The following is a 22,621-nucleotide window of genomic DNA, read 5'->3' on the forward strand; positions in this document are numbered from 1 at the left end:
TAATGAGTTTATCTTTATGCAAATTCACATCTCCGTGAATATAATAATTTGACAATTTAATTACCCGTTGGAAAATGATTTCCCTTACTAAAGAAGTACTACACCTTGAATATTTTATTAATTTTAAGTTGCCCGCCAAATCGACTCTTTTTGCAGTTTTCTCAAATTTCAAGAAAAATACAGGCACGTCTGAGATATCGAATATTCTTTCTCGAAAGGTTCTCCCTTGAAAGAGTGAACTTGTATCGAACGGAAGCTTTGATTAAGCTCGAGGAGAAGCTCGAAGTGCATGTAATCTATTATGCCTTATTATGCTGGCGTTGTTTCTCTTTTTTTCACGGCGTTCACATAGGCGCGAGAAAGTATGGACATATTAATCAACGAGTCGGGTGCGACGACAGAAGCCGATGTAAAGCATTCCAGAACGGCTGGAAAACAATGGACAATTAATGCACGCCATTCGTCGGGCGCATACCACTGGAACTGAACTGCCGTCCCTTTGCGCACTCCTAGAAGTTGCACAAAGGATGGGCGAATGCCATAGCTGCTCGAGGAATCGCGTAGTCTTGATTCGTTTTTGGAAATGAACCCTTTGACTCTCGTCCTACGTTGGCCGTGCGTATGCGAAATGAGGCACGATAGAATGAAATTCCAACGGGGGGGAAATGATGGTGGCGCGCGCTTAAAAAGGCATCGGAGGATTAAAGAATTTATCTGAATCCGATTTTACCAACCGGTGGGTTTTTTTCCGATGAATGCAATTTCATGACTCAAGTTAAATTTCATGCGTTGAAATTTTAAAATATTAGACGTATTTCAGACGAAAGAAACTACCCTTGGTAATCTTTCAATCTTCTGAATAATGTATTCTATTGCTTCAAGAACAATCTTGACTTGTTCGAGATTTCGTAATTTAATTAAATACAACTCTTAACGCGAAAGCAATTTCTTGCTTCTCTGGAGAAAGACAGACGTGGACAATAGTCGCCTTCTGAAGTTGATTATCAACTCAATGAAAAAATTACCGTAAAACGTGAAATTTGTGTTTGTATTTTGAGAGAATCATCTCGAACAGCGAATTGAAGGATCAAATTTGCGGCCGCGTTTCACTTAATGCCTCTTCGCCCAGCGTATTCAATGATAAATAACGTTTCTCAAAAACGTGTCATTTCTTTGACTGGTGATGATTTATTATTTAACGTTCACCTACTTCCCCCTCTTCCCCCTCTTCCACCCCGATGAGGATGTGCTCGCGAGAATAGCTGCGTTCCAGTATGCGACGAGTATGCGACGAATGATAATTAATTCGTACTGTTTGCCGACTTTCGACCAAGACGAAGAGAGCATAGTTGTCTTGCTCTCTCGTGGGAAGAGGTTCAACGAGGTTGCCTCGAAATGGTTTCTTCTTTAAACATTTTACCAAAGGATGGTTAGAGGGATAGTTCTTCGCTCGTGGAATTTTCATTTTCATTTCCTTTCACTTTGATAATCATACAGAGACAAGTAATAAATAAATCAGAATCGATCAACGCTTATTCGAGCAAACATCTAGTCTCTTAGTTGATAATCAAAGTTGTCCTCCCACGTATCGCTCGGAAATCATGTTTTTTTCTCTTTTTCTCTTTTTTTCAGTCTATCGAACGTTGGAGTTTCCCCGTACATCGGCCTGTGAAGGTAACCACAGACCAAAAACCTCTCGCAGTAACTTCTGTTCAGTTTGTACGTGTCCAATTTCCTGCTCCCAGACGCAAAGGTTGGCCGACGAATTTCAACTTGGTTCGAATATAGCACGGGGGAAAAAATTTACATAACCACGTAGAACCTATGCATTCTGTATTTTTCAATGACTCGCCTGGCGCGGCGCGTGACGACGTTGAAAATTACCTAAAATCCATGGGATTGGATATCGAGGGAGGGCTAATGACCGTCAAGATATTTACGACCGAGGGTGCCAAAAGTCGATTTTACTTTTTCGGCTAGAATTTCGGGCAACGGACCGGTTAATTAACGCGACTCGGGTCCATCGTATCCCCGGTATTAAACAAGAGAGCGAAAAGGGGGAACGATTTATCGGAGCAAGAAAGGTACTTAAAGTTGCCTGCCACGATAATTATAATAATTACTTACAAAAGTTCCTTCCATCCTCCTTCCCCAGTGAAAACTCGACAAAACTCAATAAACTGGATTAACCATCGGGTTCGCGAGGCTTGGACCGTAGACTTTCGCAATTACCGCTTAAATACTGTATACACCGATCGTGTCCTGGATTTTTCTGTTACTTCTACTGCTTGTTTCGTTTATCGTCGAGGCGGCGTAACCGCGCGGCAGATTATTAACGATCCGAGCCGGAACACGCGCCTCGCCGGGATCACGAATTAATATCAACCACCTCCCTAACAATTCCGTTTCATTCAACCCTGTCGAATTAATAATGTATCGGCCGGCTCGCTTCGCTTGTTTCTCCAAACAATCAGATAAACGTCGCCCATTAGCGTGTAAATTATTCCCGAATTCTACGCGTTTGCTCGGTAAGTTTGTAACAGTTGCCGAATGAACCGTATCGAGTCGAGAGGAAGGATCGATTCGTGCGTTCACGGGGGTGAGAAGGGTCGAACGAGGGACAAGCAGGTCCGAATCGATCTTGACATTTCGGTTAAATAGGCTTATAGGCCAGCGACTAATCGACATTTCCACATAAATTTGCCCCCTCTCGCGCTTCTGGGTTTAAAAAAAAACCTCTCATTCTTGCTCTTCCCGACCGCTGGACTCTTTGATTCTAGATAGAAATAATAATCAGGGGATATTCTAGATAAATAATAAATATTTGAGATAAATGATAAATTCGATTCTAGATGAATAATACAATCAGGCCTATCAGAATTCATAACCAAGGCGTTTTCCCCAAAGACACGATTCGATTGTAAAATTCTGCAATCAGGTTTCCGCAATCAGACCTACGAAAGAAACTTTGCAACGATAATTTCTGAAATTCTGCCATATCAAATTTTCACCCTGCACATTGGGCAATCGTCGATCGTAAATAAATTCTTAACGCTAAACGTGTCAACGTTTCGTTTAAAATTGTGACTTAAAATTCTGCATTCGTTGTTACTTCTTTTGTTCAATGAACTTTCGTTAAAATAAAAATGAAAATATATAATTCTGTTCCACTTGTTATCTAAAAGTTATTTCGTGCATCGTTCTCTATATTAAATTACCTGTACTCCTCTTTATTTCATAATCGGTTATATGATCGGTTACGGTAGACAACGATATATAAAGTGCCCAGTACGTTTAATATTAAAACAATGCAAGTGTCAATTCCTTGAACAAATATTATCTTCCTTCTCTCTGAAAGGAAATTTCAACTGAATTTCGCCGAACGCATGGAACGAACGCCAGATCGAACGATCTTGCAAATCATCGATGTAACGATCTCCAACGTCGTTCTTTTTTATTAAATTTGATCGGTTTGATCTCGAACCGCGGCGTTAAAGCGGAACGTGGCGAACGTGCGTTTATTGAAGACTCGGCGCTTCGACATACAGCGATTCGTGCGTTGTTAGCGGCGGCACACTGCGGGAAACCGTTGACCCTCATAATTCCTGTGTTTCGCAGGACGGCTGTAATTTCCAAAATCGTAGCTTCTCGTTTGAAAATAGCAGGCTCGATTCGGTTTCTCTCCCGCCCCGGAATGGGGAGCGACGAGTGCGTGCAAGCTCGCAAGGGGGTGGTTTCGCCCGAGAAAAGTCTGAGCGAGCACGGCACGGAGGAAAAGAGGACGCACGTGTCCGGTTTATCAAGCAATGCCTTCATTCTCTATCCTTCTCCTTCCTTCTCCTCTCACTCAAGGTGAAGAGAGCCCGTAGAACATTCTCCTTCTGTTGCCGTTAGTACGTACTTTGCATTTATCGTCGCACCTTCGGGAATCTGTCCCTCCAGCATAGACGGAAATCGAAGTATGATCGAACGATCCGTTTCACAGCAGACCGGCGCCTTTCACGAGACATGTCCATTACGTGGATTGGCCGACTGGTCGAATTGGAGAATTAGCAGAACGGTGAAATATATATTTTTATGAAGTTCCTCGTGTATTCCTCTTTGCAAAAATACGTTATCTAAAAGCGCGTAAATTGACCGTTCAGATTTTCAAGATTCTTTGCTCCATTCGATTCAAACGAAATCGTCTATGAGATATTATATGCAAAACGCACGAATGTGGTACTTTCCTCGATTTCCGAACTTTAATTCATTTGATCCCCGTCGTCATTTTTTCTTTTTTCTTTTTTTTCAGATTAACGTTAATGAAAGGAGCCATAATGAATGGAGTTACCCGTTCGCAGAAAAATTTCACCCTGGATCAGGGATTCGGCTAATTCCCGATCCAAAGCTGGCTTTTCGTGTTCAATTTCTGATGGAAGTTAATCGCACGCAAAAAAAAAAAGTGAAAAAAAAATAAAACTGCAGCTTGTCGCATCGCGAGCGCGAAATAGGTCGCGCGTCAAACGCATCTCGTCGCGGGCTCGTGCTAGTCAGCCCTCGAATAGAAATGCATATATTTAAAATATATCACGTGATATAAAAAAAAACCGTGTGTCGCAATTTCTGCATCAATGTTTCGCCTCTCTCTCTCTCTCTCTTTCTCTCTCTGTTTCTCTCTCGTGGATTGAACGCTAACAGCCACTAAACAGGTTCTGCTTCATTAATTCGAAACAGTGCGAGTGTGACGTCAATTGTACGCGTTGAATTATTGCCAGCCAGCAACTGTGACTCTTACATAGGCAAGATTTAGCTTCATTCTAGATTTTTATCTAAAAATACGCCTGCTTTCATCCATCGAAGCGAATTTTCGACGAATTTCCGATAATAAAAACGAAAAAGAAAAGAACATTCGGTAAGCGCATATACATATATCCATTCAAGGGATGTATTCTCCTATTATGGTGGAATTAACGTGTTGGATACATCCTATTTCCGGTTGATCATGAATATTTAAAGCGGCGGGCAGGTGCGTAAATTTCAAAATCGGAGCCACCTGTGTCAAATATGTTAAATACATTTGACGCTGACGTTTCGTTCGTCTCTCTTAACCCTTAGGCACATGCAATTTTAAAGAAAAAAAATCTCTATCTGCTTTTTTCAATCTAAAAGAAGGAAAAAAACATTTATTTCAATTATTAAACAGAAAGTATTTCTTAAAATGAAGAAAAAAGTAAAATATTTAAATAAGTAGTATTAAATATTTAATATAAGATAGTAAAATAAGTAGTATCAAATATTTATAATTAAAGTAGTTCAAATTCATTAAAATTTAAATTGAAATTTAAATAAAATATAACAACGTATGAGTATTAGTAATTTCAATTTTCCACCATTAAATGTCAAAAAAAATGTAGGACAATTTTCAAACCCACCTATCCCCAGAGTTAAGTCAGTGATTCAAGTCAACAAATATTCTGTCCGAGCAGTTTCCTTCAAAGATACACAATCTTCTTGGTGCAATCAAGCTTGACAAAATTGGGATTCACAATCGTGTTTAGTGCTCGATCTCTGTAATAATCTACTAGTGAAATCTTATACTTATAATCGGACACTGAGACTTCGTTTTCGAATATCCCACGATTATACTAGGTTGCAGGAGACGAAACGCGACCACTTGTAACATCCGTTGCTTATGTAGGTCGCGTCGTTTCGCGCCTCTAACGTTCGTCCGTTGCGGTGCTTGTTTTTCAATGATTACAGTCGATGCTTTTAAGCTCTCCGTGGAAAGTCGTTGCGTCTAAGGGCGCATAAACTTCGTCGCGTATACAGCCTTGAAAAGTGCTTTAATAATTGTACTTTCGTACAGAAAAAGTATATAATGTTTAACTTGGAATAGCATTCGAATCGGCGCGATGTCTGGGAGAAGAAAATCGAAAGAATACTTGCCAAATTGAAGATAAATAATTCGCCGTTGTATTCTGATAGAAACACGGAAGATTAAGAGGAAAGAAGAAAATGAAAAGCTTCGCAATTCGTGAAAATGATAATCCAGAATCGCCGCGTGAACACCGTGCTCGGGGCAGTCCAATTATCCCGAGACTTATTAGAGGATCGGCCCGGATGATGATTCATAATTGGCCGGAATGGGTGAAAAGGTGAAAATCTGCGTGTAGCGGAGGCACGAGCCGGACTTAATTAAAATCTTAAACGCCTATCGCGATCGCGGGACGGGACGGGACGGGACGGGACGGGACGGGACAGGACGAGACGGAACGTAGCGAAGTTTTGTCGGGTTGACTTATTTAATAGAGGATTTCCAAATTGTAATGCCAGCTGCTGCGAGAACGCCGGTGCTCGCGGCAGCCAATTCCCGCCCGTGGATTTCATACGCGCAAGCTTAAATACATCACACGCTAATGCTTTTATGCGTCGTACACACGTTCAGACTGTTCTGCATAAACTGCGCGCCGCTCGATGAACTCGCTCGGCAAACTTCTCGGCTCCGGGTCCCACGGCTCCGGGTAACCTCGGCAAGCCGAGTTTTGCCAAATTTTTCGTTAATTCAGTGTCCGTCGTTAAATTAATAAATTCCCCCTCCGTATCGCATTCGAGAATTTGAATTGCGCCTCTGGTGTGGCCGGAAAGGCAAAACTAAACCGGTGATGAGTTAATTGAAAACTTTGAAATTCCTTTCATTTAGAGAAAAGAGATGTTGCCAATAATTATTTGGTGACATTTGCTCCCTGACAATTGGATTAATTTCTTTGTTAAAGAGTCGTTAATCTAATTAAATTAATCTAATTAATCCAATTCATTTAAGAGTCGTGCACCTGCACACGTAAATGAAACTGTGAAAATAATGAGAGATATTTAGTTAATTAATTATATTAGTTACATTATTATAATTAGTATATTATTTTAAGATTAATTGTATATTAATTAATTAGTGTATTAATTTAAGATATAATTTGATCTTTTAGAGGCTCGTACCACAATTCCACGGTATTTTGTGAAAATTTGACAGCTGAGTTGAAACGTTGAATCTCAATTGCGAGGAGGCAGACGCCATTAACGTTCGATCGGAATAGATTAAATCCGAAATAAATTAAATTAATCCGGTTAATCTTGAATCAATCTAAATAATAACACTTTAATTGATTAAACGGTCGTGCACTTGCACACGTAAATAAAACTGTGAAAATAATGAGAGATACTTAATAATTATATTATTATAATTAGTATATTATTTTAAGATTAATTCTATATTAATTTAAGATTAATTTGATCTCTGAAAGACTCGTACAACATCTCCACGGTATTTTATGAAAATTTGACAGCTGAATTGAAGGCTGCGATGAGCCAGATGCCATTAACGCCCGATCGGAATAAATCCGACTAGTTCGCGAACGGATCGTCATCGGATGTGCATTAACGTCCTCCAAAGCGACCGCATAAATAAAACGGTTCAAGCTTGCAGCTTGTTACCCGGCTTGAGTATTTTCTCGCTCTCCAAGGTCTTGCGATACAAATCCATACGTGAATCCACGTATCGTTTCGCGCTCAAAAGTGTGCGTGTGTGAATACACAGAATGTACGTACGTAGGGATACACAGAGAGCTAGATAGGGGAGCAGAGAGAGAGAGAAAGAGAGAGAAAGAGAGAGTATTGAGTGACCGAAACAATCTGCACTCGTTCCATCGCGGCTGAATTTTATGAACTTTCACGGGCAACTCGCTGAGCAATTAATTACCCTGCGATGCAGTTCCCTTGTCGGTTCCATTTGAGAATAATCGCGTTTGTCGCGATACTCTGGTGGCTACTCTCAAGAACCTCCCTCGTTTGGCAATTGGGACGCGGTTCGCGATGGACCGAACTTGGGTGTCGAAACGTTGAAATTCTGTCAGGTCATAAATACACGAGAAAAAAAAAAAAACAGAATAAATATACGACGAGTATATTTTAGTCATTTGGTGGCCAGAAATAGAAATAGAAATTGAAGAGGAGAAAGCGGCACGATATTTTATAAGAAACTAATCACATCAAAGATTTGATTAAAACAGGATGCAGCTTAGATTTAGATAATTCGTTTCTAGTTTTAAAGGTTAAATTGACAGACTTTATGTTACCTTACCTAATTTTGTTTTGTTTCGTTTTGTTATTCAAGGCTTAGGCAAGGTTGGGTTAAGCATAGATAAGATGGTAAAGTGTAAGATTAATTTGTATTAAGGTTGTATCGAAATTGTAAGGAGCTCCTAACTGTGAGAAACGAATCACGCTAGTTCCTCCGATTTTCATGTGAAACTCGTTAACAACTGAAAAAAAAAATTGTCATTCCTTGTTAAGACAGTGACACTTGCCTTGGAATTTTGGGATTCTAGAAAAGACAAAGTGGTGTTAAAAATTCCAAGATTCCGAACATGAGCGACGAGAGAAAAGAAAAGAGCGTGGCGAAAGGGAAAGGTATCGATCTAATTGGATCACGTGGCAGCCGTCAAAAGTGCAAAGGTAGCAGCGACAAATCGAGTTACAGTGTCGGCAACGGCGACATGCAAATCGACAGTCACCTGGGTTCGTCCGTTTTGCTCCAATGACCGAGCAACGGTCGGGTTAAAAAGGTAAACCAAAACGAACGAACGATGCTCGTTCCCTTTTTCTAGAAAATTTAATTAACGACTCCGCGCGAACGCGCGCGCCACAGTTTGTCTGTCTGTCTATCATAATCGTTTGGGCAAAAATATCAGACACTTTGGAAAAAGTCTGTCACACAGACGGACAGGGAGATCCGAAAATGTACAGTAACGAACGATGAATGACACCGGCAGTTTCAATACGTCAGAATTCTAATTAAAAATAGCCGTTTTCAACTTTGAAAACACGTCGCATCTGTCAAATTCTTTCACCCGCGATCATTTATAACCAAGGATTAATCTGCTCGTGTCACGAAATCGTTCAATCACATCGGTATACTTTTTTCTCTTTTATCTCGAGAAATTTTGCGCGAGAAAAAAAACAAATCGTTCAGTTTTAGATCTGTTTCCTTGTACGACGGGCGTATACGCCTCACAGTGAACTTTTCGTTCAGGACATTTGGAATTTCCGTTGTAGAACGAAGAATTTCTTGAAAAATTTGTTATAAAGTCGTTTTATCCAATCGTCAGGCATGTATACAATTATTTTTCCCGACTGTCTGTCAAGATCGATTCAATTCGCTATGAAATTTATCAAAATAACGTTAAAAAATTGAAATAACGTTATTAGTATTTAGTATTATTGTATGGCATTATATAATTTATATAACAAGTTATTATTTAATATTATTTATTATCACTTACCACATAAATAATAATACTAAAAATATTCGGAACGAGATCTTTTATTTTAAATTAATTTCGACATTTTGTTAAAAAATTGTTTGTCAAAATAAAATATGAAATCGAAATAAAATTTATTGCTTTCTTCCTCCTAATGCACCTTAAACTCTGAACACTTTTCTTGATAATTCTAGTTTCTACGTTGTATATTATAAAAATTGCAAGACATGCTTCAGAAGCAAAATTATTAATCGTAATAGCGTAGGATGCCCCACGTGGTTTAAAGTAATCAAAAATCCGGTCCGGCGCAGAACAAGATTAGACTGCTTTGCCATTAATAATCGAGAGGCTAGGTGAACGGAGAAGATCGTCGAAGAGCGTCGGATCGCGTTATACGTTTACACGGGGCGAGACCTAGATAGATCAAGTTCGTTGTATCGTCGGGTCCGATTGAATTCGATACGAAACCGATCGAATTTCATACAGTTTTCGATCGACTTTTATTTTATTAGAAATGGTATTACGCGGCTGGCTATCGGAGAAACGATGAAAGGGGAAAAACGTATGGAAACTGAAGGAGAGGGGGGGCAGCCAAAGTAGTCTAAATACAGGGCAGAAATACACCGTAGAAGCCGCGGTTCCGGGTCAATTTTCCCAAGTTTCTCGTCACACTTGTCTTCTTCCCAAACATACGCCGGCAACGGCGCCCCTTGCCGAGAGCACGCCCGCATTTACATAATACCGAGCAGATCCTCTCTCTCGAGAAGCTAGCCGGGGCACCGCCGTGAGGAACAAATTCCAAACGAAACTTATTTCTGTATAAAGCCAGCGGGCGTTTCGAATCCTCCTTTAACCAAGCCCGAACAAGGCCTGAGACGAGCAAACTCGTTAATGCAACGTTGAAAGCACGCCCCCGCGAAACAATCGGGATCGCGGGATGAAACGCTGCTCCTTACTACGAAGCGAACGCGAACAATCGAGTCGAACGATCGAGTTTTACATAACGCAGTTCGTTTTTAACGAGGCTTGAAATAACCACCGAAGAAGAGGGATATCCTCAATTAACCGGCACCTTTTTAAATTGCTAATAATCAATTGCGGACCGTTTAATCACGCGGCTTAAAGATTCAGGTTCGGTAGCCTGGAGGCAAGTGTTCAATTATTCCGAGCCCACGGCCACGACGTCAATTAAGACTTCGGTTTCAATTTCTGAACGAACGGGTTCCTTATTACGGTGGTGATTCGTTATTCCCGAAATAATTCGGAAAAATAGCGGGTGAGAAATGGCTCCGGAGTATCGGCGGGAACAACCAAACCGAACAGATATTAAGAAAGAAGAAGAAGAGGCGAAGTTCCCGGGATTTCGCGTGTTCGCAGCTACTTATCGAGATTACGCCAACACCTTTCCATTCAACTTTCAGCCCACGAATTTCGTTTCGTTCCGCACCGTTCTGGCGGTGCGTCGTCCAGTGATGGATCTCTCGTCGCTGTTTTACTTTCGGAACTGGCTAACCGACGACGTCTTTCGTGATAGACATATAATTACCTATCTGTAATTGATTTAAATCAATTTCATTTGTCAGATAATCGTTTAATCGTTCCATTTAAAGTTTCGTTAATTTATTTATATTAGTTTCATCCTTGATATTACTCATCTATTCAACAGTCCAATCTTTGGAAATTAATTCCAGGTCGAATTAATCGATTAAATTTATTTCCAATCCGACCTGGACACTGTTCAAAAATCTGTGGAATTTATCGTAGATTCGTGCCAATTGTTATTGGAAGGAATTATTTAAATTTTATTAATCAAATGAATAATAATAGAAAAATAATTTTCCGATCGTCTTCCTTTGAAGACGCCACCGAACGTAGACACGCGCTTTCTTTTAAGAAAACCGTCGAAAAGATAAAGCTCGTTACAAAGTTGAGTTAAGGCCGACCGTCACTATACGAATCTTTCTTTTTTTTTTTTCTTTTTGCTTGAAAAGATCCCTGGAGCTCGTTTCATCTCGTCGAGCGATATTTCCCTCGCCGTTTCTCCAAAAGATACGATACGAGAGAGGCTTCGGCTCATAAATCTCATAAATCTCGCACACTTCGGGACCACCGGAAGCACGTCAAATACTGTTTCCGCGAAGGCTGCATACACAGGGGCTAATGCAAGCATAGCTAACCAGCCAGTCGTTCTACTCGGTCTCGAGTTCGTCTCTCGCTCTTCTACTGACATGCCAAGCAGAGAAAATAATCTTCTTTCGCGGAACTTTGGAGCGCATTATACGTGTAACGCGAAAGGATCGGCGACACTCGAGCGTACAATTTACTCGAGCAACAACGTTGTTCAATCTCGACGGAGGCTAAAAAGGTTTATTGGACCCGATATCGATGGCTGACACAGAATGCAGAAACTTTCCAGTCGGAAATCCCAATTCTACGATAACCTTCCTCCGAATAGCGAAAATTTCACGTGTTGCCATCGTGGAATCCATCACCCCTCTGTAAGATACAATCTTATTCGTAAATGGTTTCGTGCGAAATCTAAATCGTCGGAAGAAAAAAGAATCGTTGATCTAGATTTTCCAGAAGAATGTTTTTGTCAGGTGAGAGCTTCAATATGCAATTTTTGCATGAATCAAGAATGTTAAACAACGAGGACTAAATACTGACGATATACATAGCATAACTAAAATAGTGAGCGACTTGAACTCAATTGACGAACTGACTGAACGAATAAAAATAAACTGACTTATCTGATCTGACCAATTTCTTTCTTTTTCCTTTTTATTTTATTTCCTGGGGCATTTTTCGTCCCATTATCTACTAACAGAATGGTAATTTAGGTCTATATTATCTGTTTTGTTGGTTGTACAGATGTGAGTGTCGTTTGTGGTATTTGCAGGAAAAGTTTCAAAAAAAAACCTGCATATTTTACGTTCGAAAGTTTGTTGTAGCGGCCTATAGTCCCTTGAGTACAAGTTTCGAACACCGACTCGTGCAAGCTGCAAGTGGCTGTGCGTCTAGCGATCTTCGACGTTAAGCAAACAAAGTTCGGAACATCGGTAGGATGGGTGACCGGTCCAGCCTAGCGAGTAGTAGTTATGACAACAAGCGTCTGGGGTAAAGGATCGCTGCCATCAGCCCCACTGATGAGTCTAGACAGCGACTCTGAGAAGAAACGCACAACCTTTCCTCACCTTACCTACATCCTTCCTCCATCCTCGCACCAATTGAATATAATTGTATATAATTGTAAATATCATAGCAACCTTAAAACCCTTCAAGTTCATTGAGGAAGAACTGTTTCTAAAACACGCGAGACGAGAGGATAATAAATCCAACGAAGATCCAACGTATCCGTGAGAAAGTCCGTCCACTGTGCGACCATAAGCTGCGTAATGCGATTCGAGAGTTACGGTTTTCAAAACGAATTTCACCGAAACCGCGCTTACGCGTAAACAAAGTTTCGTCCGCATGATTAATTAACGCGCGAATGGATCCAGTAGTTGCATCACACCTCCCCATGGCCACAATTTAAAATCTGATGTCTCGCATGATCTCTCTACTCGAAACTCGCGTCTCGTGCGTTTTCGGGACGCAATGCAAAACGGAGAGCGGAACGGCCAACGAAACAGGGGGGCCATTTTCAAGCTAACGCGCAATTAATATTCGAAATTCGACGAAGTGAATGAATAATTCGCGCTCGCCCGCCCATCTTTCTCGCTTTATCTCTACTTATTGCTCGTTTATCCTGCGCCACGATTATCGCAGGGAAAAAGTGAAATAACCCGCGAGTAACCATGATTCATCAGCGTGCTACCGGGTTTCTCGGAAATTTGCATTCAAATATGATCACCACTCATGGTATTGCTTGCGCTTTCTCCCGTGGGAGGGGCGAGGTAAAAACATACCCGGCGCATAATTCGGAGGTTTCGCAAAATCGCGCCGATATAGCGCTGCCAGAGATACGGGCACGTGGTCGTAAATTAAACTATCGAGGATCTATGCCGATATCTTAACGCCGGTGAATATGAATTGCAAAGCGAATTTTGATACATTGAGTAGAAAACGGAACAAACTTGTTGTTGGATGACCAACCCGGACAATATTGAATCTATGCAAATGTTGACAATGAGCTAGCAACGGTCCACATAAAAGTGGACTGTGAATAGTTAGTCATAAGGGCAAGATCCAATAGTTGGTCATCTATGCTCCTTCCCCTTCCACTTGACGATGATAACCAAATATATATAAGAACATGCTTTAGAGACGTTCGATAGCATAAAATATTCTAAATCATTATAGAGACATTCTATATCATTAAGAGCATTAGACATTCATCATACTCTAAGACTCTATACTTCTAAATCATTGTAAATCATTCTATATCATTCTATTGTTGAATTCCGTGTAATCCGGAGTCAACACGCTTACAATTTAGAAGAGTTTATTCCCTTACAGTCGTGGCCGTGTATGAAATAGGATGATGTACAATGATTTAGAATGTCTTAGAATATGATGAATGTCTAATGTCTCTTAACGATATAGAATGTCTCTATAATGAGTTAGAATGTTTTAAGAGTCAGTATGTCTCTAAAGCATGTCCTTATATATATTTGGTTATCATCGTCAAGTGGAAGGGGAAGGAGCATAGATGACCAACTATTGGATCTTGCCCTTATGACTAACTATTACTTTTATGTGGACTGTTGCATATTGTCAGTATTTGCGTACATTGAATATTGTCCGGGTTGGTTATCCAACACTATTTCATACACGACCACGACTGTAAGGGAATAAACTCTTCTAAATTGCAAGCGTGTTGACTCCATTACACGGAATCCAACACTGTTCCACAAAGTTCTTTCATATTTTTAAGCACGTCATAATTGTTGTAAATATAGTAATAGGAACACGGCTTCAGTAGTAGTGTTGTAAACATAGTAATAGATCAGGAAGGCGACTTCAGTAGTAGTAAAATAGTCAAGTCAGAGAAAGAATGTCGAGTCGAGTGTACACGTGTCCAGAACATAAAATAAAGCAACTCACTCTGCTCTCTCTCTCTCTGACGTCTCGACACTCACTCTCTTCTCTGCACAAAATTCGTCATTCATACACACATACACAGAAACGCATCCATACCCTTAATATCTTGAATGCTAGGCCTGGATGGCTAGCCATAAACATTCCCAAGTCCCAGGCCTAACTTTCTCTACAGTTTATGGTACAGCACTTTGGGACATCTGCAATTGTTGAGCACTGGAGAAAGTTCTGGGCCCTTTCCCAGAATTTGCTCATCCCACATTAGTTAAAAACTAAAACTAATTATTTAAAAACTAAAAAAAACTTTTGGTCCACCCTTGCAATTAACACGGATTAATATTAACGATTAACACAGATTAATTCCACGTCACTGTCGGATCGTCTGTCGCGCCATAGCAAGGCTCGTACCACTCGTTCGCGAGGAATGCAGAAGCATGGCTGAAAATACTCGACGTGGCAGTTATTTTTATTAAAATATTTCACTCCCTGGTCGGTGAAGTGCTGCGAAATCTTATCACGACCCTGCCACTGGACGATCGCTGGATGCGCGCGTACATCGCGCCGCGATAAATAAGGCTGACCCCATTTAACGGAGACACCACTAGCATAGCTGCTCGGTGTGTGCATCCCGTATTCCGACGGTCGCGACGGATCGCTTTATAAAACGATAGTCGCGGCAGCAACATACCAATTAGCCGGTTTTCACGGCGTGTATGTATTACACGCCGCGTGCCGTTTCCTCCTGTCCACGCGACAGGAAACACACCGGTGCAAAAAACGCTCTCGACTCGAGACAGAACGCCGCGTTCATCCGCTTTTGGACTCTCTGTTCCTCTCTCTTTCTCTCTCTCTCTCTCTCTCTCTTTCTCTCTTGCTTGCTCGCTCGTTCTGGCCAACCGACCGCGACGAACGCTGCAGCAACTCTCGTCGCGTGGGATTCACTGGGTTTGAAAACTACAGTCGCGCCTTCGAGCGGTCGAAACACGTGTAGAGGAAATTAAAGTTCTCGGTGCGCGGCCGTGGAAATGAATGAACACGGGCCACGATCACCGGTGGATGCGCTACTGCGAAATGAAGTTTTCGGTAACTTAACGCAACCCCGGGTGGCACGTGTAACGCTCTCGGCGCCAGAGCGAAGTTCTCGCCAAGGGTGGCATCCTTGCCAATGGCAAGACAAAGTAGGGGTGGAACGAAGTTTCAGTTTAGGCGTTCGGTTAAGTGAAATTCCACCGAATAAATTCGTTCGTTCGTTCGTACGTGAATTACCATCTCGCGGCCGGAGGAATAAAAAGCCGAGGGTGCGAGAATCGGTTGGGTTTCTATCGCGCCAGTTTACACATCCACGAGTTTCACTGTCGGTTTTCAGTGAAAGTTTTATATACATATATAATATATATATATATAATTTATATATATATTTTTTATATAATATATAAATTATATATATATATATATATATAATATTATATTATATGTATAAAATATATATTATAATTATAATATATATATTATATATATATACATAAGTTTTCTATATAATATATAAATTATATATATAATATAGAAAACTATATAAAATATATTTATATTTATTTTTATAAATTATATTATAATATTATATGTATAAAATGTATATTATAATTATAATATATAATATATATATACATAAGTTTTGTATATAATAGATATATAATTTAATAATATACATTTTAATGTAAGTATACATATAACTTAATAAAATTTATATATTTGATTTCACGTGTTGAAGACAATATAAAAGTTTCTCTGCGAGAGGTGCAAGCAAATGATTCCGCAGTTCGAATGAAAGGTGCGTGCAAGTTTTCTCTTCTCCCTTTGAACGTACACGTTTCTTAACGAAGAGGGCCGAATGCAATCGTGAATGCAATCACGGCCTGTTCTCGATTTTTCGAGGCTCAGCCTTATTCGATAACCTTGGAACAGGGGCAAACGATCTCCGCACGGTCGTAAAGTCTGCCGAGCGAAATTCGAAATATCACCGACGAGACTAGTTTCCGGTCTCGGAAACTTCGTTCTGATTCCCGTGTTATGACGATCCCGATAATTGGACGGAGACTCTACCTTTCGCTCGCGACACTCAGCGACACTATTCAAAACTGTTCGCTCGCGAAGAGAGAATGAACACCCGGTAATGAATCGTCTTCGCAGATAGAGATTTATTGTCGAGTGTTTTTTTACAGAAAACGCTGATAAATTCTTAAGACTCGATCGACTTCTCGACGTGTCCACGTTGCACAAGTATCCTGGACGATAATAAAGCTTTCGTTCGATACACGTAGTTACATAACTTTCGGTATTTATCAAATTTGGCATTTACATTTTCCGTTTCTTACGATCCATCTCATTTGTTTCATCGTGGTAACGAGCAGATTGTTGTCAAACCAGTCAACGGTCGTGATTTCCGAAAAATCAGACTCCCGTTTCATAATTGGAAAAATATTTGTTTAAATTCTCTGTTGTGGGTAAATATTTCCTCGAACGAGTCGAATGATCGCTGGACTCCACTTACCACGTATCTTTTTCTCGCGAATGCACGAATTGTTATTGGAAGGGCCGCAGGAGCACGAGGCTGAATCATCGTCGCCTGCGAGTCGTGAATCTCCCAGAGCGTCCCATCAACCAGCCCATTCTGGCACTCTTCTCGAACGTGTGTACATACGTGGAAGCTGTACGTACGAGCACAGGCGTGAATACGTGGCCGAGAGGAGGACGTGGGATTGGCAAAGCTGATACGCCACCCCCTCCCAAGGTATCCGCACGCTGCGCTTATCTACCTTCTTTCCCAAGACAATTTTCACTCTTCCGGCAATGTGATTTAGTGGAGCATTGGGCCACGAGAAACGGTAATTTCCATGCATACTCCTCGCTCCGGCAAACAAACCGGCAAACCGTATTTACCGCGATCCGGTGTTGTGTCAAAGTCGTGAACGCGCGAAAAGGATGTTTTTAGGGGGTGACGGGCACGAGATCGGACCGTGAAAATTTAATATTCAAAGTCTGTTCTCTTGACACGCCGATGCGAAAACTTTTCTCTGGTCTGTATTCACTGAAAACGGTCGAACGTTTTTTTTTTTTTTTTTTTTTGAACAGAAATCTGTATGATCGACGTTAATAAATAAATTGCCAATAAAGAAATGGTTAAATATCTGATTCATCACTGATAACGATCGGTTGTCTTTCAGACAGAAATCTGTATGATCGTTGTTAATAAAAAAATCGTTGAGAAAAATGGATAAATATTTTTTTAAAAAACAGAAATCGACACAATTAATGAAAATGTACGTGTGAAGTATTCTGCTTGGAACATATATTCTGCAAATGTTTGCACTTGCTGGAAATAACGTGAAGCTCAAGTGCGTGATGTTCGGTGGTTCGAATAATCGGCGAAGCAATCAAAGCAACACGCGTCGATTGGTCAAAGTTTACGGTGAAATATCGAGAAAGATAATAATAACGATGCAATTCCACGTAAATAATAAAGAAAATAATAAGCAATTCCTTTGCACGTTTCACAGAGAAGACGCCTTTAATCCTCCTGTATAGTTTCGTCGCTTTGTTTCGTTTCGTTTCGTTTCGCTGTAACGATGAAAAATCGTTCTGCTGGAAAAATCGTGCGTGTGTTAAAATTAATGTTTTTTGTGCGCGCGTGTGTTTTTCTTTTTTCAATAATAAAAGCGTTTGATAGCTCGTCGCGAAATAATTTCGCGAGTAATTGCTTCGCGTCGTCAACTGAAAAAAAAGAGAAGAGAAACGAAATTTTTATCAAAAACCGATTTTTGTAGCGTTGCGCAACTTACGCGCGTCAGTTTCTTTCGATTGCCACGCGACGGTAGAAACGAACAAACGTTTCCCATCGTTGGGAAAACGAGAAGTTATTTATAACAGTTAACGAATAATAAAACGCCAATCGTTAACTCATTCTGGCGATCAATTCGTTGAACGATCGAATGCCGTTGGGAAAAAAGAAAAGAGAAAAAAGAAATAGTTGAAATGGAGACATAAAATAGTTAGCAGACATAAAATATTTGCATCTGCATGTATCAGCAGGATGCACCTGTCTCGGGACGTTTTTCAAAACGCGACGCAAGCATAATGCTTGTTAGAATTTCAACCGGCCGGTATATTTGAAAACCGGGATCGATTTTAACCACTTGCGCTGGCAACTTGAACTGCGGACCATAACGAGTGACCAGACCGATACACGATAATTCGTTACTTTCTTTTCGAACTCGTCGGTACGACATCACTGGATAGAAATTATTGAGAAGTAATAAATGTATTATTATGTTTTACCCGGATTGTACTTAAATGTACTTCCAAACTAAAGTATAGTACCAAAGAGAAATATATTAAGTGTAGAGGCAGTGTGCAAATATCATTCTCTGTTAGTCTAATTAGTCTATGTATAGTATAAAGTTAGGTTAAAGCATGCAATACTAGATGTAAGGGAAAAGTAATAAGGGAAAACTTGACAACCAAGGGAATTAAAACGGAAAACAAAATGTAAAGATTAATGTAAAGACACTGAGGTCTATTTCTAGGTCGAAAGGCTGAAATAAAGATTCATTCATTCATTCACTTAAATGTACTTAAAATTGGGGAAATATTGCAATTTTGGAACAAAAGAATTCTCGACGTGCGTGGCACGTCGTTCCACAACGGAAGAGGTTAAATACCGTTCTCTTTTCTTTCTCCTTTCTTTTTTCTTTTTTTAATTCGTTCCCCGCGATCGTTTGATTGTTTTCGTAAAATATTCCGGGCCGGTAATGGCGGAACGTGTAACGGAAGAAAGGAGTTTAAGTGACTCTCGATGGACGGGGGAGGGAGGAAGAAGAGGGGCCACGACCGTTTCTCCGGCGATACTCGGCCAGCAGAAGCATGTGCACGGCCAGAGTGCAATAAAATCAGCGCCGGCCATTAAAGCGTTTCGCAACGCCGATAAATGGAAGGAAACCGGCGCAAATTACTGGCTTGTTTCACTTTGTCGCGCGAAACAAAGCGGTGATTTAAAGGCGCGCGCCAAGTCTCGTCGCGCTATAAACCACCCGACGCTCTCTCTCTCTCTCTCTCTCGCTCTGGCTCGTGCCTCGTCCATTGTTATAAATAAATGTATAAATTCATCGAACTGCCGGCAACTGATCCTGCTACACGTGAATATTTTATCGGACAATTTGTACGTTTTCAATGAAACACGCGACGATGAAAGCGATGGGGGCGATTTCATTATGCATCGGTGCAAAAGGTTATCTCCATTTTTGTGCATCCGGCGCGCGCGAGAAAGAATCGAGAGAGAGAGAGAGACAGAGATTTCGAATACTTTGAATTCTCCCGCCGTTTTAAAAGCGGACGCTCGAATTACCGGACCAACGACGAGCGTCGGAAATTTCTAAGCGCTTTTCATATCGAGGCTCCAAATGAAAATCAATTTTTGCCCGTGATCTACGTCGTGATCTACGTTCGTTCTGGAAGAATAATTCTCGCTAAAGACGGAAAGAAAGAGAAAGAGAGAGAGAGCGAAACGCACGAACGAACGTTTCGCGTCGTGAAATTTTCTATGGCTAGCTGAGGAATCGTACGAGCAGCGAGACACTGGAAACGAAACGATGGACGAAACGCGCGATTTTTCGAAGTTTCGGGAGAATTGCCGGCCGTGGGATGGGCCAAAAGAGGCTGCCGACAGAGGAAAATTCTGGCAAAGGACATACTCTCGCGTCCTTCCTCCCGTTATAACGCGCGGCTATTTTTTGTAACAAATGACCCGTCGGGCCGGATGCTGCGCCGGACGGGCACCGACAAATACCCACGCCGCCGCGCCACGTTGTAAAGTTTTCGCCGGTCGCGTATGGTTAAGTGAACAGAAACAAAGAAAAAAGACACTTGGGGAAAAAAGAAAGAAAGAAAGGGAGAAAAGACGAGAAACGGAAAGAAAAAAAGAAAAGAAAAGAGGGAGGGCCGTAGTAGGAGAAAGTAAAGGACAAAGGAGTAAAAATCGACGGAACGAGGGATGGTAACGGAAGTTCTCATAAATATTTAACGCGAGTAACCTGGTTTCTATGGGAATTTTATTGGCCGTCGTTATCCTCCGCGGAAAGTAAAAGCTTCGGACGGACCGACGTTGATTTTCGTTGGACGGCGACTTCTCCTGTAGAGGAGAAGATCCCATCGCCGCGGCGATGGGACGAAAGTTTCGTTGCAACTTTTCGGTTAATTAACTTTGTGTTTGCCACTCGGGGTGTGAAAGGAGAACCCGGCCACGCAAGAGATCCGGTGATTAATCGCTTATTAACGAGTAGCGGTAGAAAATAATAATCGTCGCGCGGTAAGTGTATTACCTTTCTTACCGAATTTCTCGCCGAGAAATTCGAGAACCAAGGGTTAAGTCGGGGAAGTAACACGTGCTCCTAACTAGCCTCGTTACGGACGACTAAATTACGTGCTACTTTGACGGTTATTACCAAGTCAGCAACCCATTAAGCGAAGTGTGCTTCGAACCGAAGCTTCAGCCCTGTCGTCGAAGTCGTTTTTTTCTTTCTTTTTTTTTTTTTTTTTTTCCGTGAATATAGAATTAAGCGAATAGACGCGATACCATCGCCACTCTTCCTAGTTACCCTAGCACAGGTCGGAGTTTCGTGATTCTTAATCAATTTTTTATCCTCGTTTCGTTGAAATGACAATGACAAAGGCCGAGAAAGAGAGGAAAAAAGAGAAAAATATATACACATTGATCGGGGACCGTTTCACGCTCATTTTCGACGATGGATTTTTTTCTGCGTTTTCGCACGAACGCATCCGGTGAGACATAATTTTTTCGATCGTATCAAACAGCGAGTCCCGCACGCACAGGCACGTGATATTACCGTGATAAACCTGTATCACGCGTCACGGATCAATTTTTCGTCAATTTCTCCCACCCGTTTGGAAGCTTTGCCACGAAGCACGAAATTGTTTCGTCACTGGAAAACGAACTTGTTTTATATAAAAAGGCAGGTCTTGAAATATTTCTGTTTTTTTTTTCTTTTCGTTCATTCATCGAATGCTAAGGGCTCGCGTCGTTTTTTTATTTTTAGCAGCGACGTATTATTAGCGACGGCGTGCTGTTAAAGTTTGTCACGTGTCATTAGTGCCGCGGTCGCTTATTAGAAAGTTGATAACAAACGAGGCCCTCTGCCAGTTATTTTTTTCCCCCCTTTCGTTGAAATCCATTTTTACATTGCTTTGATCTACGTCACGCGTAAACGTCTCTTGGCACGTGGAAATACTACCTCGGCGCCTCGTATCGGGCCAGGCGGAAGAAAGAAAAACAAGCAAACCGACTGGCCTGGCTTCCATTTACTCGCAAATATATTAATTCGCTCTCTCGCTCTATCTCTCTCTCTCTCTCTCTCTCTCTCTCTCTCTCTCTTGCGAAACGCTCTTGCCGCGGCGTTGCATGCATTAACATTTGCATCGGCGCGTTCCGCGAGTCGGCGCGCGCTCGCGGGAAAATTTGAAATTTAAATCGTGCGCGCAATCGTAACACGTGACGCCGGGCACCGCCTTTACCGTGTCGCGATCTTTATTAAAAATGTATCCCCTATAGCGCATAAACTATTTCCATAAGCTGTTTTCTTTATTATTTTCATTCCTCGTCGCTCGTTCTACTCGGTTTCACTTTGATCGATTCTTGAATTTCGATCGAAATCGCGATAAAATTGGCAATATTTATTCACCGGTCTTTCGAGATTACTCGAGCACAGTCCATTAAACGAAGACGAAGGGAATTCCAAAACTCAAAGATCATTGCCGAAATTAAAATAAAATAAAGTTTCCTGGATAAGTCTCTTGGATAAAATAAATAAAATAAATAAACATTTACTTTTCCCTTTCTAGCAAACTGACGAAATTAAAAAACATCACTAGCGATTTTTTTTTTTTTTTTGACTGTGCCTCGTAAGCATCAAGTTGAATGTATAGTGTGTCACGGGTGTGTGATTATTCGCGCGAGGGATTTACACACATTTAGTTTTATCCGCGTTAGTTTGGAACGAGGATCCCCGAGGCATCAATCTCCGGACGTTTCAACGACGCGTTACCCCTGTATTTTTGGCTTGTACACAACGAAACAATATATCGCCGTTCGACACTCAAAGGGTTATTTCAACGGCGCGGTTTCATCCCTCGTAACCGTTCCTGCAAATTTATTTTACGGGCCCCTCCCCGTAAAAACTGTCTGAACGGAAACGCACGCTTCGGAAATGAAAAGCGCCGAA

The 22,621-nt window shown here is 41.2% G+C and overlaps 1 protein-coding gene across 1 annotated transcript in view; it reads left to right on the forward strand.

The window, feature by feature from the left end:
- The first annotated feature begins 1,693 nt into the window (after positions 1–1,693).
- Positions 1,694–22,621, forward strand: part of LOC122529278 — a 29,630-nt gene continuing 8,702 nt past the window's right edge. Inside the window, exon 1 of the mRNA XM_043655234.1 lies at positions 1,694–1,753. The gene's annotated coding sequence lies outside the window, so the exon portion shown is untranslated. The remainder of the gene's footprint in view (positions 1,754–22,621) is intronic.

Source organism: Frieseomelitta varia, unplaced genomic scaffold, assembly GCF_011392965.1.
Source record: "Frieseomelitta varia isolate USP_RPSP 00005682 unplaced genomic scaffold, Fvar_1.2 scaffold_281, whole genome shotgun sequence".
Taxonomy (NCBI): domain Eukaryota; kingdom Metazoa; phylum Arthropoda; class Insecta; order Hymenoptera; family Apidae; genus Frieseomelitta; species Frieseomelitta varia.